Genomic DNA, 21,911 nt, shown 5'->3' on the forward strand with positions numbered 1-21,911 from the left:
CATTGTATACATATGGCTAAAATCACAAACAATTGTAACAACTTATTGTAGTTTATAGTAAATTTAGAATGTTTGTATGTTTAGAGCTATACTTCAGTTTCTTTACTTAAGGACTACAGTAATATATGACGGTAATTCTAGCAGCAATCCCCTGACAGCTTGGCCAACATTGCATTAACACATTACTTATTAGGCAATGCTATAAGAGTGGTTTGAAGAAATAATCCTGCTTCCTTCTTGCTGTAACCAGGGTGCAATTATTTGCGAAACAAAAAAGATAAAACAGTGGATTAATACTAACTCACTGCTGTAGGAAGGAACATGCCACACGGAGACGTAGAAGAAACAGTTGCAGTGTGATATAAGAAAGGTACTGTAAATGTGCGACAGGAAATAATGCTACTATAACTGATGTTCTAAGCAAAACAATAGGTTCTGCCTTAAACTTCTGGTTTCAACATGAGGCAACTTATTTCCTTAACGTTTGTTTACTAGCATAGTGCTAGTCAACCATGCCCTGACTTTTCTCACGCTGGCACACCTGCTGTTCAACATCGCTGTGTAGGTAAATACAGTATGAGGCTCATGGCCTAAGATAGGAAAACAGGTGCCACCCTTTCTCTAGCAACTGAAACTGTGTGCATTGTTCTATATGTATACTCATTTTAAGCATATTTATTCAGAACTGTGTATGCTGTCCTTGAAAATGTTGTTGAGCTTTATCATATGAGTTTATCAGATCATATAAACATTGCTGGTGAACCAGTTTATTACTGTTTTAGCGGATGTTGGACAAATGGTGTCCTTTTTGTATTTTAAATGCTAATTCTCAATAACAACTAACACATAAAACCTTGAAAATAAAAATAGATGGTAACATTATTCTAACATGCACAAAAATGTAATATTTTTGTGCAAAACTGGAAAATGGGGACATTTCCAGAGACCTATTGTTAAAATCTAGGGCTATTCCTGAAAATTAGGGACAGTTGACAATTATGTATTATGTTGAAAGTTTTAACAGAATCAGTGGCAACCTGGGGAATGTGGTTAAAATATTCCACAATGTCAACTGCATTTTCTGTATTTTTTATATAAAGCAGCATTATTAGTAGTCGCAAACATAAATGCAAAAGGTTCAAGAGCTGAACTGAATATTAAGAACAAGGTTTTCATAATAACGCAACATGTTCCCTCTGCACAGCAGACATACTGTTAGTAAGACCATTGGGAAGCATCTGGTCAGTATTTCTGAGCCTACAGAAGGCTGCTAACAGAAGGGAATAACTTACAGTGGGATAGATAACAATGTTACACACATTGTCAAATGTCTTATCATGTCATGATGTTGCCACTTTATATTTTTGAGACTATCACAATTAATGTATTTTTAATTAATTATCAATTATTAATTATTATTTTTTTATTATCGGCTACTTGTGTTTTACATTTAGTGGACCTTTAAAAAAAGCAACTAAACCCCAAAATCACAGAGAAAACACAATTACCCAGGCGCTAAACTAATCAGTGTTAGTGAGAAAGAAAAAACAGCTGCTGCTCAAAAGGATGTGCAAACCTTAAAAAGTAGCAAAGATAAAATATAAATAAAAATAGCTGTGCTCATAAATCACCCCTCAATAACATGGAAATAATTATTATTTTATAACCATAAACATAAAAGAAAATGCAAAATATCAAAGAAGTCTAAAAATAATTAATATATTTATTGATCACTTGTTGGAATAAGAACTCTTGTACATCATGAATAAAAGATTTGTACAGTTCTTTGTATAACAATCTGGGTTAAAACATACAGACATACAATGCTGCTTGGCAGGAATTATAGCAGAGATACAGCGGTGCTTTTAAGTTGTTAAATACAGCTGAAGAGTTCTTGTCAGTTGTACATGTACAATCAATGTAACAATCACTAAAATACATCTGCGGCATTTGAAAAAATATATATTCATCAACGAATGAATGAAATGATAAAGTTTTAATTTAAGATTAATTTTAATCTTAAATGGATCTGATTGGTTCACATAGAATGAAAAAGCAGTCCGATATTACTAAACTGCATTAATCTCAATTCATGTTCATCACAAACAATTCAACTCTTGGTTTTAAATAATATTGTTGGTAACGTTATTTTTCTAACTCATAGTTCCAAGATTACAGTATATCTAATTATCACAATATATAATCGTTTCTTTTGATATAATAGATACAAAATGAAGAATGATTCTTTAGGGATAATTTTTATACCATCAAATATAAAGCAAAAACAACCAAATAAAAATAAGTAGAAAGTGAAAAGAGCCCTTTTTCATACAAGCATATGCTACATGGTATGTTCCAAATGTTATATTAAATGACAGTGACCTCTTGATACAATATTGTTTTTCATTTATGAAGGTAAAAAATTTGGTCACTCTTACCCTCTGTAGCTCTCTAAGGGGCCTATTTATCAATGCTTTACCCCCTGTTAAGGGATTAACCACTAAATTGCTATTTATGATTGTAGCATCGCTCTTATCATTATTATCATTATCATCATTATCATTTCACTGAGCACTCCCCATAACAGTGAATGGAGAGTGCTCAGTAACGCTATTTAACAATGTACAAAATTCACTTTTCAATAATGTTAATGTACGCCAGCTCAAGGTGGTGTACATTAACATAATTGAAAAGTTTCACTGCCGGCAGCTGTACTCCGAAGAGCAGAGCTGCACAGCACATGTGTGGAGGGATCATGTGATCCCTTCCTGTCACATGACCCACCATCTTGCAGTCCAGATCTCTGTGCGCATGCCCGAGCTTTTCGGTCAGGGATTCAAAGCAAGCTGGAAACCACATCGCAGAGAACCGCAGAGGACCACAAACAAAGAGCCTGTGAAAGTTAAGTGTAAGACTTCACGAGAACAGCCGTTTTTTGGAACGGCTGTTCCTGTGTTGATTTTTTAAGATATGCAATGAGGATTTAAAAGTATCTTTCATAAGATGCGGTGCTACATAAATAGGGCCCAAAATTTGAAGTGGTATAGAGCAATTGCTCCCTACTCAATTTAAGACGGCAAAAGCACAATGCCACTTTTTTAGGTCTTTCCAAAATGTTTCTGATACAGGGAATAAAAAATAAATTGATAAGCGTATGGTGTCAGTTAGCTATCCCAAAAGTCAGCACGTTTGTCCCAATGGTAGAAATGTTAGGAGATATGCACAGAAGAGTAGCAGTGAATGGGGAAACATGTATCTATGTCCTACTGTTATATGGCCACTTACACATTGTCACAATTTACTTGATTTTCAGTACGTAGATCAGGTGGAGGATATTATACTGCTGCAAAACTTTTAAGATTGTTATTATCAATTACTGTTATTATTAATATTGAGTGCAATGTTACCATCTCATGTTGCACATGTTGTATGTATAATATATATATATATACTTTCTACCTCCTGATGAAGTCCAGCTGTATATGGACGAAACGCGTTGAGGATTGAACTTTATTTCTACATTGGATATCGTGGTACGATATGAATAGGACTATTGTGGAGATTCATTGAGAACTGTGTATTTTATACACCCCAAATCTGACCACTTCCTAGATGAGTACCCAAAGATACCTTTATATGCATTTTACATGTGGTTTTATGTAAGTTTGATACTTAGTGTTTTATTAATAAATCTGTGATATACAGTATTACACTATCACAATTTTTATTTGTATGTGGATCTGAGGTTCCAGCTGTCTATTATGGATCCCCATCTATGAAGAGTGTTTTTTACTGAAGATTTTACTGTTGAAGATACCATCATCTGCGTGAATATATATTTTGTAGTCACTATATCTGGTACGCAGAATTATCACTTCCAGTGGTGTTTATATCTGGGATCATAGACAGTGTTGCACATGAGTGTCTATTTCAATCATTACACTGGTTATGTTTTTTATCTCTGTTCACAATATACCTTGCTTTCAGTGTGACTCTACTTCATCACACTGCTCATATTTCCTATACAACATTGTATTGCGGTAATACACTATGTGGCGCCCCTGTCCTTTTTTTGCCTTATATATATATATATATATATATATATATATATATATATATATCTATACATGTAAATATATATATATATATATATATATATATATATATATACACACACATGTAAATATATGTATATGTAAATGTATATATATATATATATATCCATATATATAAATATATATATATATATATATATATATATATATATATATATAAATATATATATATATATATTTATATATATGGATATATATATATATATATATACATTTACATATACATATATTTACATGTGTGTGTATATATATTTATATATATATATATATATATATATATATATATTTACATATTTCTATCCTACATGTTTTAAAAGCCCCAGGGAGATTATTTTGTGTGGGAAGGAGCTTCCTAAAGAATGTGTTCAGCTTTAGCATACTTCTGGTATGGGTCCCTGGGGTATGAATGGAAAGAGAAAGGCCCATGGTCGGGGTCTTCTGTTCTTCCAGTCTGATATCAGACTGATTAATGGTTGCACCTGTAGGTGTGTTTAAAGGGATGTCAGTGTGATCAATCTCAGTCTCTGCTCTGTCTGTGGGGAGGGACTGCAGAATCTCTATAAGAGAAAGCCTGATATTTGTTGTGAGTAAAACTATATGTGCTGGAACTCCTAATGTTTGGTTTAGTCTGACAGTCAGAAACGACGTGTCTAGTTAGTGCTGGACAGCCAAGGTGTTTATTTTTACGTTTTCTTTATTGTTTTCTGCTTAATCAAACGGACTGAGGCCAGTTGTACCAAAACCTCAGACTTGTGTGACCTCTCGGCTGCTGTAACTGCCATCTACCCCAAGAGATGGCACCTGTTCCCCTAACCTGATTACAAAATATAAATAATTATGTACATCTCCAAACTCTTCCTGTACAGTTCTCAGATAGTAGTTCAGTTACAATAAAGTATTGTTACTAATACAGAATCCCAGATTCTCCTGGGTGCAGTAGTTACACAAACTCTTTCAGCCAAAGCCCCTCCCTGGTCCCTTGCAGTGCATTCTCTGTATTGCTCTGGGTAAGACATTTTTTTCCCCAGCTGCAGGCTGTCTCTCAGTCCTCCTCCTTGTGTCACACTTTTCAGGCTTCCTGCAGGGCAGACTCTTAATGCAGCCATACTGCTACAGGCAGCGACCCCCCAGCACTGGCTCCACTCAAGGGACTCCTCCCCTGTTTGCTCACTTCTGACTCCAGGCCAGACTTATTTAGGACTCCACGTTGCCACATACTGTGTACCCTCTATTGGGACTGCTTTAACCTCCCTGTATTGGCCAGACAGACACTCACCTACCATCACCAGAAGCGAGTGTTACACCATATTATGTTATTTTACATTATATTATTATGAGATTATTTTTTAACACACTGAAAATTCATATGACAATTTATTTTACAGAATTTGGCATCAGCAATCATCACTTTTCGTATTAACGTATCTTGTATACCTCTCGCTAGTTTCTTCATTCTTCTTATGTTGCCTATTTAGGAGATATATGCTTGATCCATCACCTGTGGAATTGGTGGGTGGAACACTTAGGGGCATATTCAATTAGCTTTTGGATTCGCGGTAATGCGCCGGAACAGCCGCGAAACGTAATACACGGTACCGCAATAACGTGGATTTTCGTTCGCAGCCCATAGGGTTGCGAACGAAAATCCGCGTTAATGCGGTACCGTAATACCTGCAAGAACGCGCACTTTTCGCGGCAACGCGCGTTACCGCGAATCAAAAAGCTAATTGAATATGCCCCTGTATGTTCAATTTGTAGACAATATCTCTCTTAGCCATCTTGCATGCTTTTCCTTTCCAGGACATTTCCTGGATTCTTAGTCCCAGGACCAATATATCTATACATATAGTTGACAAGGAGTAACAACACTTCTTTAGAAAAATTAGTGGCACGTCATCTTTGAAAATCAGCCTAGAAAATCAACTTCAAAACAATAAAAAAAACACCAAGAAAGTGTTTGGATGACATTCCTCACAAGGGGAATAATTATATTAATATGCAGATGCAGCATAACCTATGTGTAATGTCACACACAAAACCAAACTTGCATACTGCACCAGAAAAGTGTGTACATAAAATTTTCCCAAAAATGTGGCTCCTCGTTTATAACATGGGCCAATAACTGCAATACTTACCATATTATTGTGATCTGTATGGCTGTAATCCAGCATCTCTCTGTGTTTGAGGTTTTGTGAAAAACTTAGCCTCAGCTGAATATGTTCTATGTCCCTGACCCTTTGGCAAACAGCTTGGGTTACACTTTTGTATAACCACTCTGTACCTAGTATTTTAGAAGATGGACAGCAAAGCTTAATTAGGTACTACCTCTTAGCCCGACACCAGCTCTAAGTGAGATGAAGCAAATCATTAACCTACCTATGCACAAAAAAAGAGATGGCAATATGAATTTGAATGCGTCAAGGAGATAACAGTAGATAATAGGTGGTGGGAGTGGGAGGCAGAGACAAGAAGTGAACTTCATACCTCTAGAAAAATCTTCATATTGGCGTCCATGCCAAGATGGTGGCTCAGTGCTTAGCGCTTCTGCCTCCCAGCGCTCGGGTTCTGAGTTTGATTCCTTGCCAGGATGTTATCTGTGTGGAGTTTGTTTCGTTCTCCTCATGCTTTCGGGTTTCCTCCCATACTCCAAAAACATATTGGTAATCAATTGGCAGCTGACAAAATTAACCCTAGTCTGTGTGTTAGGGAATTTAGACTGTAAGCTTCAATGGGGACTGATGTGAATGACACATATTCTCTGCACAGCGCTGCAGGGTGGAATTAATAGTGAGACACCATCCACAGCTGCGCCACCAATTACTGAATTTACATTGCTCATAAGATTAAGCCCTCAATAAATGGAAACCTCTTATCCGCTCCCACCTTTTCCACTTGTCCGTCCTTATACCTCTTTCATATTCTGCATTATGTCTTATCTATTACGCTTAATTTATATGTATTATTGCATATGTGCCTCTCAAGTGTTCAGCATACTTGTTCTGTATTTACTTGTTGGAAATCTGCATTTTATGAATTATGCTCTATTTCTCCACTGGAAGCTCTGCTGAACATGTAAATTAATACTAATAGTTAATTATCAAAGACAGACATTATCCACTATGTAGTTTGTGTAAAGAGCAGCAAACAATGTGTTTTTCACTGTCTCGTTGTCTTTCACTAACATAGATAAGGAAATAGAAGTGGTAGAGAGCCTAACAACCACACACTATGATGAACTGCCCTACATTCCTCTTCCATGGAGGATGCAAGCCTCCGCCACGAATCTGCTTCTGCATCACCCTGAGGCTAATTACTGAGATGCAGCAAGACACTTCTTACTGCAAACAAACATGAACAAAATAATATAATTAGGGAATGCTGGCAGAATTAAAAACAATTAATGAGTAAATGGCTAAAAGCAAAATTTGAAAATTCAATACTTAAATAGAATAGAAAATAGCAACCTAGGGTAAAAGGTCAATGAAGGATCAAACCACAAACATACATCTCACACAGAAGAGGCTCACCTAACTGAACAGGTAGCAGAGGTGACACCACCTACCACTGCTACAACATACAGCACAGCTAGGGACACATGTAGTCAGCTACAAACCCAATTGGAAGGATCAGGTGACCTAAAAGCAACACAAAATAGACACCAGTAATAGTGCAGGTTATTATTTTTTTGGATTCCTTCATTTACAATAAAACATTTCAATAGTAATAAATGCCTGCTTATATATCTTTTAACTAGCCATGCATTGTGAATATTTCATAACACAGGGATGACTTTAAAAGGCAGATAGCATTGCAGGATAGCAAATGGTATATGTGTTCTCATTTTAAATTTGGGAGGGTGGTTGTGAGGACACCCGGGTTTTAACCATAGTTCTCTAGGTGCTGACCCACTAGATTCATGGATCACACAGGTAAGGAAGCAATAAAGAGATAATAACCTCTTTATTTAAACAAAGTCTACACACAAAGTAAATGCAACAGTGCTCCCCAAGGAGAAATGTATTACCCCACCAAATATAAAAATGTGTCAGTAAAATCACCAGTGTCAGTAAAAGAACCAACAAAGTCCCCAGCAGGTTACCGCTCAGCTCAGAGTCCTAGCAGGCACAAACTCCCAGAAACAAAGTCCACAGATGACCATCCAGATGGACCAGGGGTTCTAATCCATTAGGTGGGTCTCAGTATCTTGCTGTTCCTGGCTGCTCGGCCAACTCTTCACCAGCTCACCAATTCCCCAGAATCTGCGAGTGTCTCCCGATGGAGTGATTGCAAAATCCTAGAGGTTCAGCACTCAATCTAGCTTAATTAGCTCCTGCTTCAAAACAATCCTCTCTGGCACTGATAGAGTATGACTACTCGATATCAGTCCAAGTCCTCTGTCGCCAAAATCCACCAGCATCAACCCGCACCCCTTCCCCCATCCCCTCCTGGGTCTCTCTCCAAAGTTAACCAATCCTTGCTGTCTCCCTGAGTCAGCCCCCAGAGCCATGATCCATTTTCATTGGTGGTGGATAGAATCTAGGTGGTAGCAGGGGTGGAGGTAGAACATGATCTCAGCAGTAGTAGTTCGTGACTAACAGACCGGGTCAGCCTGATAATTCCCTTGTGGTGCCCAGTCTGTCACAGTAGTATATCATAGAAAAACTATAAATTTAAGTACAAAATCATAACTGACCAGTATTTGTATACAGCATGCATTATGCAAGCAGTATGTATTACTTTTTTGCATTGCTATTCCTTCTTTTGAACATGGATGACATGAGGTGGTAGTCTGAAGCAGCATGTCAGACAGCCAAAAGAGGCTTAGGTGAGGCCTGTATATGTGTCCCCTGACAGGGGGACCACATGCTGTGTCTCTCTCTCTTATAGTGTGACTAGCCCCACCTGGCAGCCTTGTGTTTTTACTGTTTGTGCAGGAGACCCCATGCTTGTTGTCCCCCTGCTGTAGCAGTAACCAGATCAGGCTATAGAGCTGGTGTTGGTTACTTATTTTGGGAAAAAGCATGTTGTTGTTTTTTAATTATTATTATTATTATTATTATTATTATTATTATTATTATTTATACATACTGTCATGAATCAAGGTCTTAGTCCTGTTTACACCACTAGGCGGTACCATATCACTGTACATCTCCCTTTTGGTCATAGGCAGCATTCTATCCTGGGACAAGCGTGACTTTTGTCTGCAGTACTGGAGGCTGCCATCTTGGGTGAGACATTTGCCATCCTGCTAAGTTTGAACACTTGGGGGTAAATTTATCAAGCTAAGAGTTTTCCGGCGGGTTTTAAAAACCAATCAGATTCTAGCTATCATTTATTTAGTACATTCTACAAAATGAAAGCTAGAATCTGATTGGTTGCTATAGGCAACATTTCCACTTTTCAAACCCGCCGGAAAACTCTCACCTTGATACATTTACCCCCTGATCTCAGCCACCAATTAGCTTCCTCTGCAAACTATAAGAGTCTCCTCCTACACTGAGCAAATTGTCAGTGCAACACTTTTCTAGTTTCTGGTTCCAGACTACCACAGTTGCTCTTTCTTTGCAGCTGCATCTTGTCTGCTGTATAAAGATCTAACCCATCAATACTTTGCTTTGTGTGAATTCAGCTTCATCCTGTTTGCTGCTTCATTCCACCTGTTCTATACAGATTGCAACCATTTACCCTCTGAGAGAATTCAGCCTTATCCTGTTGCTAATACATGGACTTCAACCATCTACTCTCTGAGTGAGTTCAGATTCATTCTGTTTGCTGTTGTATGGATTTCAAACCCATAGGCAAACCCAGGGGGGGGGGGGTTCCTAGTGCCTGAAAACCCCATTCCCTTTCCCAACTTAGGGCACTGTAGCACTTTGCAGCTTGTGTGCAGATTGTTTCTGTCTGCACTGTTTACAACCATCTCTCCCCTGCTGTGTGTCCTCGCCCCTCTCTCCCCCGCTGTGTGTCTCCACCACTTTCTCTCCCACTGCCAGCAAGTCTCATGTGTGCAGCAGGAGGACACATGACACACAACTAGATGATGAGGGTGTGTGAATGTGTGTGTGTGTTTGGGGAAGGGGAGGGTTCTCATGGGCTTTTAATGATGTAAGTGGGGGGATTTAATGTACAGGTACAATAGTTCCTTTGTAAACATAGACTTGGAGGGACTTTAAATATACGTGTGGGGGAGGGGGTGGTTTAATGTAAGTGTAGGGGTGAAGGATGGGGATATTTTATTTAATAGTGGGCTTATGGCGGACCCATTAAGGTTGGAATGATGGGACTATTCATTTAATGCTGGGGTGGTTTGGGTGCTATTAATTAAATTTTTGGCTGAGTTTGGAGAGCAGTAGAGCTATTTCTTAAAAGTGATTGCTAATTATTTAATGTTTGGGAAGAAATTATTAAAGGTAAATACTATTAATTTAATGTTGGGGATGTTTTGGGGGAAATGGATCTTGTTATTAAAGGTGAATGACATTAATTTACTGCCTGGGTTGGTTGCTAGGAGGCCTAATTATTAAACCCGGCTGGTTATGATTTAATATCAGTCTGCTTTGGGGGAGGGAGGCCTACTTTGTTCACTCATTGCTGGGATTTTTATATCATGTACCTTGTTGGGTCCTATTTTCCAAACAGGGACCCAACATTCCAGGATCCAGACAAGCAGCAACTGAGCGAGGGACACGAGTAGCAGCAACAGGTAGTGAAAGCAGCAAGAACAGGTAGGAGAGAGCAGGACAGTCTGCTAACTGTTGTGATGCACTTAGTCAGGACTTTAGAGACATTTGGGAGGTATGTCCAGCTTCACACGGCTCTGCTCGAAAAGGGAGTGCTGCGTGCATCTAATAGTGCATGCAGAATTGCCTGTGTATATGATGGGGATAGGAAGAGTTGGAAACCCCTCTCTACAAATCCTGTGTTTGCCTCTGAAACCATTAACCCTTTGTGTGAATTCAGCTTCATCTTGTTGCTGTTATATGGGCTTCAAACCATTAACTCTTTGTGTGAATTCAGCTTCACACTGCTTGCTGAAATAAAGACTTTGGATATTTATTCCTTGTGTGGATTCAGCTTCATTCAATCTGCTCGTGTACAGTTTCCAGCTGTTACCTCCTGTGTGGATCCTCTTCTCATCAATCTATTTCTGCCTCTCCTACTGGCTATCTGTGGTAGTAGGTTGTTGTTCTGAGCCATTCACTTTCTGGAGCCATCTCGGTGTGTCGCGGTACCGACTTCCAGTTCCAGGCCTAAATCAGGTTCTGAGTTGTCCAGGGCCAGCTCCAGGCTCATTCTGTTCAGGAGGTTGCCACTTCCAGTCTCTTCCAAGTCCCAGTTGTGGTACTATATTCCTCTGACTTTCTGAGTTCTTGGCGGTATTAAGTCGATGGTCGTGGGGTCAGGTCCTCCCTGTTCCCAAGTCCAGGTTCCAGTCCATCAGGGTCCAGATTCCAGTTGTTTATTCCAGTACGTAGTCCAGTCCAGCATTCCTCCTTCTAATGACTGGTATACATGAATAGATGTACCCCTATGAGCAAGACACTCATCCTGCCTTCCAGTTTCCACTACATTCCTGCCACAGCTAGCCACAAGGGTCCCGAGACAGATCCCAGAAACCCTATTGCCATGACACATATGTGCTGATGCTGCCCTAATCATCTTTACACCAGGCCTTTGATACATGAAAGATACACCTCTAAAGTGGCATATTAACAGATTACTACATTACTCACATAGCAGTTGCAAAGTAGGAAACTTTGTCTGATGGGCCAGCGCCCTCCTCTCCTCCCCTCCTCCCTGCTCCGTTTGTACTGAATGTCGGGCATGATGTCATCATGCCCAACATTTGCAGTGAAGAGTACACGGAGAGGAGCCGCAATGGAGAAGGCAGAGGAGAAGAAGATAACTTGAAGAAAACAGAAAGGTAAGTGAAGGGGAGAATAACAGAGATGAGCACAGCATGAAAGAGGGGAGATGGATAAAGGGGAGAAAAACAGCATTATGGCACAGCATGAAAGAGGGGAGACATAAAGGGAAGAAAAACAGCATGATGGGCACAGTATGAAAGAGGGGAGACATAAAGGGCACCGCATGAAATAGGGGAGACATGAAGGGCACAGCATGAAAGAGGGGAGACATAAAGGGCACAGCATGAAAGAGGGGAGAAATAAAAGGGAGAAAAAACCGCATGAAGGGTACAGTATGAAAGAGGGGAAACAGAGGGGAGAAATAGTAGCATAAAAGTGCACAGTATGAAAGAGATTACATAAAGGGGAGAAAAAACAGCATGAAAGAGGGGAGACATAAAGGGCACATTATGAAAGAGGGGATAAAGGGGAGAAAAAATAGCATGAAGGGCACAGTGTGATGATGAAGGGGCACAGTGTGATGTTGAAGGGAGGTACAGTGTGATGAAAGAGGGGTCACTGTGATGAAGGAGGTAGCACAACCAAACTAATTTGCCAAAAATATATATATTTTATTGCAAAGTATACATATTCTTCATTTATATTATTCATATATCAATAAATGTTTGCTGTTTGATGTATTTACTTACTTGTATTACTCTTTATTCATGTTTATTATGTGATTTGTATTAAAAGAAGCAAAGCATTATTGAATGAACAAAAAATTTATACAAGAAGAAGGCGTAAATGTATTTTTTGCAGAGGGGTGCCAGACTTTCAGGCACCGGCTCTGTTGACAACCTTAGACAATATAGGGTATCATTCTTACCACAGCTCTTAGTAAGTAATATACACTATATACAAAATGTTCCTGTGCCCTCTTGCACTTTCTCCAGCTGGGATCCTAAGAATCATTTTTCTTATATACAAGCATTGGTGTTCCATAGTTTGTGAACACAAAATAGGCAGTTCCCAATTAAATGTATTGCATCTATGGTCATTTAGATTCAGGGATCTCACGTGGAGCCCTTACCCACAGGTTATACACCTCTTCTAGAGTAACATGTATTGACTACAGTATATGTATTGGGATAACCTATTGGCAGGTGTCTGCAATAGTTGTTATTTGAATGTGAGAAGGATGTGAATGAATCTACATGTTTATTAACTTAACCAGAAATGTTGGTTTATTTACAGGATACACTGAAGTAACTTGTATGCAGGATACAGATGTATATTCCTTGCAGTAACAGTCTTGTATAAAGCAGTATGCAGTCTTGTGGAAAACAGGTATTATTGTGTTTTGAGCAGTCTCTATGCACTATGTAGATTATGTACTACGTGTCCGTGTAGTACATCTATTAGGTCTCATACCTCACTTGGGAGGCTGAGGCATTAATATGCTGCACGTTGTGCAGTTTTCTATATTGCCAGCACACACATATTCTACAGAGCTTCTATGCTTCTTAGTAAACCAGCCGGATACACCCAAAAAAGGAAAACCAGTAACCAAAAACGAGAAACAACACATGCACAGTAACGCAGCATAGATAGATCCCAGCAGTGTCCCACTTCCAGCCACTAGACCATCGGGGACGAAGACGGAGCGTGGCACTTCTCTTCCAACAGTATGTTCTATAATGTCATACTGTAAGATTATTAAAAAAGTAAACCCTTATGTATCCCCAGATTCCAAGAATGTGGTAGCTTACCCTCTCTGACACTTACCTGGTGAGGCTCTTGGCTCAAATACACTAATGTAGTTCAGGCTATCTCTCTATTTTATCCCAGGGTATATGGGTCAGTGTCAGCAAACTGAGGTCACTGCATATGCAGGTGTGATTAAAGATGATAGGTGTGGCAAGGATGCACATACACAACTGATGAAAATAATGGATTCCAGGTCATCTGTCTCTAAAGAGTCCTCACATCTTGTAATACATTGCAGCATGAAAAGGGAAGCCCCAGAAGAGCAAATTCTTGGGGCCCCCTCCATAAATGATAAGGAGGGAAGTTGTATGCTGTGCTGCACGGCCAAAGGGGGTGTGGTAACACTGCTGAGTGTGGCACAGTCACACGGTGGGTGTGGCTGCGCCTCTTTGGATATGACATATTACATAATAAAACTGTGCTGCTCTCTCCTACCTGTTATTGCAGCTTTTACAAACTGCTACATGATTTTTGTCTGGAACTTGGAATGTTGGAGCCTGTTTGGAAAATGTTTATATACATAAAATATGGAAAGCCAAACAATAACTGAACACAGTAAATTACACAGATCATGCAGTATATAATACATTATAATATAACATATATTTATTGCACACAGTTTGTATAAGCTCTCAGGGAAGATCTGTTTTTGCTGGGTGACAAGCAGGGGATGGCTGACAACTTTTGGAATAGAGGGCAAACCCAAGGTCTTCCACCAATATGCCAGCAACAGAAAACAAATGGTAGGGTCCCACGAAATAGTGCATGTGCCACGGAAGGAGCATTGTCAGCTCATGGTCAGCTCCTAGAGGAGATGGCTAGCTCCATAGTGTAGTATATAAAGAAAATGATTAAATCAGAAGATTGTGCTTACCTCTACCCAGCTTCTAAACGACAACCACCAGAACTCCAGTATAAACTTCAGCAGAAGAGGAGGAGGAAGGTATGTGGTGAAGAGGGAGAAGTGGAAAATAAAGGGGAGGTGGGAGAAGGTGCAGAGCAAAGGGAAAAGTGAGTTGTGAGGTTCAAACGATAGAAGACGGTGGGGGGATAAATATGATAAGAAGGGTAAAGAGAGACAGACACACATATGGGGAGAAAATATGGAGACATACAAACACAAAGGAAAGAATAAAAAGAGACAGACGGGGTGACACATACAAGATTAGAGCCAGATACACAAAGACAGGGACAGAGGCACACATAAAGAGACAGAGAGAGAGAGACCTGCCAAGACAAGGGAAGGGCAGAGAAGATGACGCAGGCAGGAGAAGGGCAGAGAGGCTGGCACAGGCAGGGGAAGGGCAGAGAGACTGGCGCAGGCAGGAAAAGGGCAAAGAGGCTGGCACAGGCAGGGGAAGGGCAGAGAGACTGGCGCAGGCAGGAGAAGGGCAGAGAGGCTGGCACAGGCAGGGGAAGGGCAGAGAGACTGGCGCAGGCAGGGGAAGGGCAGAGAGGCTGGCACAGGCAGGGGAAGGGCAGAGAGACTGGCGCAGGCAGGAGAAGGGCAAAGAGGCTGGCACAGGCAGTGGAAGGACAGAGCCCAGAAATCATAGAGGCTGATGCAGTCCTAACTTTTGTCCGCACCATTCCATGGTGTGATAACTTATACAGGATATAATTTTGGAGAGGGTTAAAATTGCTGATAGAATTATTGCCCATTTTTGGGTGGTCTATTGTTTATGCTGAGGTGGCTAGATTTTGCACTTTATGTCCTGACTGTGTCGTAGCAACCCACCAGCCTTCAGCACCTCTCATTTCTCTTCCTTTAGTCGGGGTTCATTTAAAAAAATTATAGGTATATTTAGTGGGCTCATTTGAACCCTAGTATAAGGGGTAAAGATTTATGGTGAAATGTTTCTACTACAAACTGCCACGACCAAGCAAGTGGATAATAAAATGAAGCATTTATCCATAATAGGTCCTCATGGATCTAGTCACGACTTTAATTTATCGTCTAAGGCAATTGGTCCTAAGATTACTATAAATCCACTCATTTAGGACGTCGGCCTACTATCCTCACATTGGTAATCTAGTCGAATGGTTTAATGGTCCTTTAAAGGCAATGTTGAAGAGATATATTCAAACCAAAAAAAACTGAAGTGGTTCGTGATATTCCCCTGGGCTTCAACAAACTTTTTGCTATTGAAGCCTTGAGGGATCCTCGATGTTTTGAAAGAATCATGGGAGTGTGCAAAATGCAAAGGAGCGATTGTATTACTGTAATGTCTACACTTGTGTCTTGTCCCATAAAAAAGTGATATTGCTGTTATTTCACAGAGGATCAAGCTGTTGGCAAAATATCAGGATCTACAGATTCTAGATAGAGCTGGGGAAGTAGTCTATGAGACTCCACAGCCCGACCCCCGAAGGGGGATACAAATATATTATGTAATCCTTTTAAGACCTGGAAGGAACAGGACGTAATGTTTCTATTTCCGGTTATTGGTGAGACAGAGCCAAGTATCAGCAGACCGTATTGTGGAATTTTCAAATGTGTTTTCCAACTCATGGAAGAACCAACCTGGTATTGTACAAAATTGTTGATCACAAAAATACACTATAAGGAGGCAAAATTTTGGTGGTGAATAATGAAGTTCAAGACTTCCTGATGTTGAGAGTCATTGAGGAATCTAGTGGTGTAGTTTCGTATCCCAAAGTCGTAAATGCCTTCCTTTGTTGCTGTGTATAATGTTACTAAACTTGAGCCTAATAAATCTGCTATTGAACTATACGCTGTCTACAGAGTCATGATTTGACCACTGTCTACTACCATAAAAATATATAACCATGAGAGTTTTTTTAATAAATTAAAAAAAACTTTCACACCCATTCTTATTAAAAAAAAATAAAAAATAGAAAAAGCTAAGATACTCATTCTCCTGGACCTCTCTGATGCTTTTGATACTGTTAATCACCCTCTTCTTCTACACACCCTTCACTCCATTGGCCTTCATGAAACAGTTCTTTCCTGTTTCAGTTCCTACCTATCGAACAGCTCCTTTAGTGTTTCTACCTCTGGCACATCCTCTCTTTCACTCCCACTATCTGTTGGGGTCCCACAAGACTCTGTTCTTGGCCCTTTACTTTTTTTATTATACACCTCTTCTCTTGGGGCACTAATTTGCTAATTCGGCCTCCAATACCACCTCTACGCTGATGACACCCAAATCTATATCTCTTCCCCTGACCTCTCTCCTTCTGTACTATTTTGTGTAATCAACTGACTTTTTGCTATCTCCACATGGATGTCCCAGCGCTACCTAAAGCTCAATGTGTCCAAAACAGAGCTTATTATCTTCTCTCCTGCCAGAGTCACCATGTGTCCTCAAATCTCCCTCCCTGTCAATAACACCACAATTTCCTCAGTCTCCCAAGCCCGCTGCCTTAGTGTCACACTTGACTCCGGTCTCTGCTTTAGTATTCACATCCAGTCTCTCTCCCAGTACTGTCGACCCTACCTTAAAAACATTGCCAAAATTGTCACTTTTCTTACTCAACATGCTACCAAAGCTCTTATCCATTCTCTCATTATCTCCCATCTTGACTATTGCAACCTCCTGCTATCTGGCATTCCTGACACCCATATATCCACACTTCAGTCCATACTAAATGCTGCTGCAAGACTGATCTTCTTCTCTCACCGCTCCACATCTGCTGCACCACTTTGCAAATCCCTACACTGGTTTACAGTGTCCTCCAGAATCAAATTCAAATTACTAACCCTTGCTTACAAAGCGCTCAACAACACTACCCCTGCATATATCTCTAATCTCATATCAAAATACTCTCCCTCCCCCCTCCCCTTAGATTTACCTCTGACCTGTGTCTTGTCTCATCTCTGGTAACCACCTCTCACTCCCACCTACAAGACTTCTCCCGTGCTGCTCTCCACTTACGGAATTCCCTACTACGCTCATTCAGACTTTCCCACAGCCTTTAAATCTTTAGATGCTCTTTGAAAACTCAATAACACTATTCACACTTATGCACCCTCACAACTATCCCAATCTCCACTCTGAAATACATTTACTCCTTTTGTTTCAACTGTACCCTCTTCCATTTGGAATGTAAATTTTCTAATGAGCAGGGTCCTTCATACCATTTGTTTTCATGTCTGCATTTATTTTGTCTACCTTGTATGTCCTATTTTATGTATGTACAGTTTTCCCTACTGTACGGTGCTGCGGAGCACTGTGGCGCCTTACAAATCTACGATAATAATAATAATTATAATAATAATGTAACAAAAATGTCTGATCTGTCATACATATACTATGTAAAGGCATCCTGATTAGTAGTTCAAGTAAATATTAGACATGATGACTATACAGCTCAACAAATTATTTAAGCTAAACATTTTTTTTTTAAGAATTATTATATTTTCAAATACAGTACAAAAGCAATAACAATTGCCACAAACCAGAACAGCAAAAGTTGTACAAATAAGTAAGCAAATGGAAAGACAAGTACCCAGATGAACACAACTATGTGAAATAGAATAAAGGAGGAAAACTCAGATGCTTGTTTGCATCTGGCAATATTAAGAAAACCATATGGAAACATGGTATAATAAAATGTGTAACAGCATATTGTGGCAGGAGGAGGGGTGAGAATTAGGAATAGGATGGATGGGGAAAACACCCAGATGTATCCCCCAGTTCTACTGTGGGGGGAATAAAAGCATTTGTATATAGCAAGAAGCACTTCATTTTTCTATTTGCAAAACCGAACAATTACCTACAGCTATAGAAAGATGTCTGTGAAGCCCTGGCAGGGGTCTCTTCGGGTAGTCGGTCTGTTAGCTAAATGTGGTTTTAATTACATCACAGTGATGACTAGAACTAAACAAAATGTAATGTGGATCCTGTTCCAACGAACTAGCAATTTAAGGGATATAGTGAACATATGGAGCACATAAAGAAGTGAAATCTTTATGAGAAATCTTTATGTACTCTTTAACTGTTTTATCTGCAATCATTTACCATAGGGGGTATGTATTGTTAAAAATACACAAGTAAAGCAGCTTACGGAAACATAAGCATACAAGAAAGATGCACACTGAAACAAAGCACACACTGGCACGTATATTCTTAGAGATTATATCTAATATATAGATGTCTAGTGGCGTGTGTTAGTCTGTCTGTCTGTGTGTGTGTGTGGAAAAAATAAAACCAAGCTGCAGCGCCACCTGCTGGGCGGAGTTATACACTGACCTACTAAATTCTTAGTGTGTGTGGAAAAAAAAATTCAGAAAGGGCTGAAATTTGGTATACTAAGATGTTTTTAATTTGTTAATTTAATTTGTTAATTGTTAAAAGCGTTTATAAAGATTTAAAAAAATATATATATATTTCTTGAAGGAGAAGTGACAGTTGGGAGTGGTTGGTGGTTGCCGGGGGTGACAGTGGGGAGTGGTTGGTGGTTGAGGCCTGGGCTATGGCCCAAATGCATGACAAGAACCTTTTTAACACCTTAAGTAGCTTGATAATGACTAGAATGCATGAGTATCATGCACAGGTTAACTTGTGTGTGTATATATATATATATATATATATATATATATATATATATATATATACATATATATATATATATATATATATATATATGAAACTTTAGAAGCAGTGGTATGGAAAATGTACGTAAATTGAAATTGATAGTTTTACAATGAAAGCAGCAGGAGGAGTGGTGGTGGTGTGTGTGTGTGTGTGTGTGTGTGTGTGTGTGTGTGTGTGTGTGTGTATATATATATATATATATATATATATATATATATACTAGTTAACCCACGCATGATACTCATGCATTCTAGTCAAATCAAGCTACTTAAGGTGTTAAAAAGGTTCTTGTCATGCATTTGGGCCTAGCCCAGGCCTCCTCAGGGGAAGAGCATTACTTCCCGACGCAAGCGCCCCTTTTTTAACGTGGTTTAGTCCACATGTCACCACCTCATCATTTTTCTCCATCTCCTCATCCTTCATCTTCATCGCCACATCCTTCATCAAGCTACTTAAGGTGTTAAAAACTCCCCACTGTCACCCCCGGCAACCACCAACCACTCCCAAGTGTCACTTCTCCTTCAAGAAATATACAGATCAGTGTATAACTCTGCCCAGCAGGTGGCGCTGCAGCTTGTTGGGTTTTTTTTTCACACACGCCACTAGGCATTTATATAGTAGATATATGTGTATTACTTTTGCTTTATTTATTTATTTATTTTATTCAATATATACCCCTTGCACTGCTACCACAATACACCAACCCACCTGGACCCACCTTTGCTAGTGTAACCTCCATTTGCTTTGAAATCCTCACTGGTAGTTTACACACATCTCACATATCTCAGAGCTGTTAGATAAATACTCTGACAGCTCAGGACTATGTGAAATGCTCATACTAGTTACAGAAAAATCAATAGACAAAGTCCATTGATGTGTTTTATATATCGACCTACTCACATATAAACTTGTAAAAGTTTTTATGCCACAACAGAATTAAATAGTTTATTTCACTTGCCTGTCTACCTGCCTTGTACATTTCATTTACCATATTTGTCGGTACAAGATGGAAGTTTATGGACTAGAGATAATAATATTAAGTAAAATGATATATTTTGAAGGACAATTGACAAGTGTCATTCTAAAAAGCATATATGTGTTACATAAATAGATATGGAATTTTCCTCCTAATACTTACATCCTCACTAAACACCCCCCAAGTTATAAAACTGCTCCAATCCCTAGCCTAACCTGACTCTAACCCTAATGACTTTATTTAAAAATGTGTTTATACTTGATCATGGCTGAAAGCTATGCTTGGGGGCACTTTGTGCATGTCAGCAGGTAATACAGTGCTTTTCCGGTGGTACTCACTTTTAGGACTGTTAAAATCCCGACACTATTAACCCCGGCACGATTAAACCGAAGATATTATCGCCGAATGAGTGAAAAGACTGAAAGCTTGAAACAAAGACTTTAGTAAATTGTGGCATGTAAAGATCCCGGCAACGTCCGATGACGTCAGATTGAAGTGACACACTGTCATCCGAGCTCTTAAGGTAGTAATTTAAAGAGACGCCGCCTGTACAAGATTGTTTAATAAGCCATGTACATTGTACAGGCGGAGTTACTTTAAATTACTACATTAAGAGCTCGGATGACAGAGTGTCCCCTCAATCTGAAGCCATTGGACGCTACCGGGATCTTCAGCTGCCGTAATTTACTAAAGTCTTCCTTTCAAGCTGTCAGTCTTTCCACTCGGTTGGCGATGAGGTCTTTGGTTTAATCACGCCAAGGTAAGTAGTGTCGGGATTTCAACAGTCGTTGTATAGTACCCAACCCGTCCTTTTCATACTTTGCCTAAAATCAGTCCGCATTCTTAGAGTATATGGTTTAAAGTCTGCCCAGGGCCAGTGGTAGTCTTAATTCACCACTGTTAGTCCATTACCACAGGAAGTAGTTTTGTCAATGAGTAATAATGTGTCTGGAAACTGTAAGACTTAAGAAATTAAAGCATTCTTCAGTAAAGAAAAAAAATTGTCCTTCCTTTTCAAAATGCCTGGACTACAGGAATATCATTAAGGAAAATTCTATAACATATTATATACAAAAACAGAAATCACTTATATTATTAGTTGCTTGAAATAGAAAGAAATTAAAATGTATTTGGACAGCACAGACGGCTAGTGTTGCATTGGACAGACAGGAAAAGGTCACAAATTGTCCCTGTGCTCCAGCTAAAAATAAACGAAATAAAGGGTTGTCCTTTACGATGATTCAAAGATCACATGCTAGCAGCTAACCACATGTTTTTATAGCAGTCTTTAGTTATTCCACTGAGTATACTGTCATTGTTAAATAATAAAGGCAGCTTAATGATAATTACACTGAAAGATGTATATGCGTTCTATGCTTCATGTCCCTCTACCAGTTAGCAGAAGATGAAGAAAAAAATTCAGCCCACAGAACTGTAACTACTCCTTCTGTTGTTGGCCTATGCTACTAAAGAGGACTAAATAACTTGAAGTAATGCATCAGCAGTTCCTATCTTCCTTTCCAAATAATATACATGAATATATTTAATGTTTTTACAAACTAGTTGGTGTTTGTTGAAAAAGGCCAATATTATCCAATACTTTAGGCTAACAAACTAATGATCTGCAAATTATCTTTACAAA

At 39.3% G+C, this 21,911-nt stretch overlaps 1 protein-coding gene across 1 annotated transcript in view; it reads left to right on the plus strand.

Moving 5' to 3' along the window:
* Positions 1 to 306: 306 nt before the first annotated feature.
* The window catches only part of SYK (spleen associated tyrosine kinase), a 126,964-nt gene continuing 105,359 nt past the window's right edge, over positions 307 to 21,911 (plus strand). Inside the window, exon 1 of the mRNA XM_075211140.1 lies at positions 307 to 370. The gene's annotated coding sequence lies outside the window, so the exon portion shown is untranslated. The remainder of the gene's footprint in view (positions 371 to 21,911) is intronic.

Source organism: Mixophyes fleayi, chromosome 1 (assembly GCF_038048845.1).
Source record: "Mixophyes fleayi isolate aMixFle1 chromosome 1, aMixFle1.hap1, whole genome shotgun sequence".
NCBI classification, from domain to species: Eukaryota; Metazoa; Chordata; class Amphibia; order Anura; family Limnodynastidae; genus Mixophyes; species Mixophyes fleayi.